We start from the raw sequence: 386 nt of genomic DNA on the forward strand, positions 1-386 counted from the left end.
TAGCTAAATTAGTTATAGCGCATTTCCTTAAGAGCGCTACTGCTAGTTCGACTTAACCACCTGCGGGCTCAAAAATTTGCTAAGTCCTCCTTTCCCCCCATGTTTCCCTACTCCTCTGTCGCCACCACTCGAGCCCGAGCCTGCCCTCACCGTCGCCGCCCGCCGCCGCTCTTGACCTCACCGTCGCCGCCCTCGACCTCACCGCCGCCGCCCTCGACCTTGCCGCCGCCTCCCGAGCCCGCCTAGGACCGCCGCCTCCCGATCCCAAGCCCGCCCTCGCCGCCCCTACCTCCGTCGCCGAGCACCTCCCCGCCATCGTCTCTCCCCTCTCTATAAGCCCCCCACCCCTCCCCCACCCCCTCTCTCTTTGCTTAGTTAGTAGATAT

This window comes from Triticum dicoccoides, chromosome 4A, assembly GCF_002162155.2.
Source record: "Triticum dicoccoides isolate Atlit2015 ecotype Zavitan chromosome 4A, WEW_v2.0, whole genome shotgun sequence".
Lineage (NCBI taxonomy): Eukaryota > Viridiplantae > Streptophyta > Magnoliopsida > Poales > Poaceae > Triticum > Triticum dicoccoides.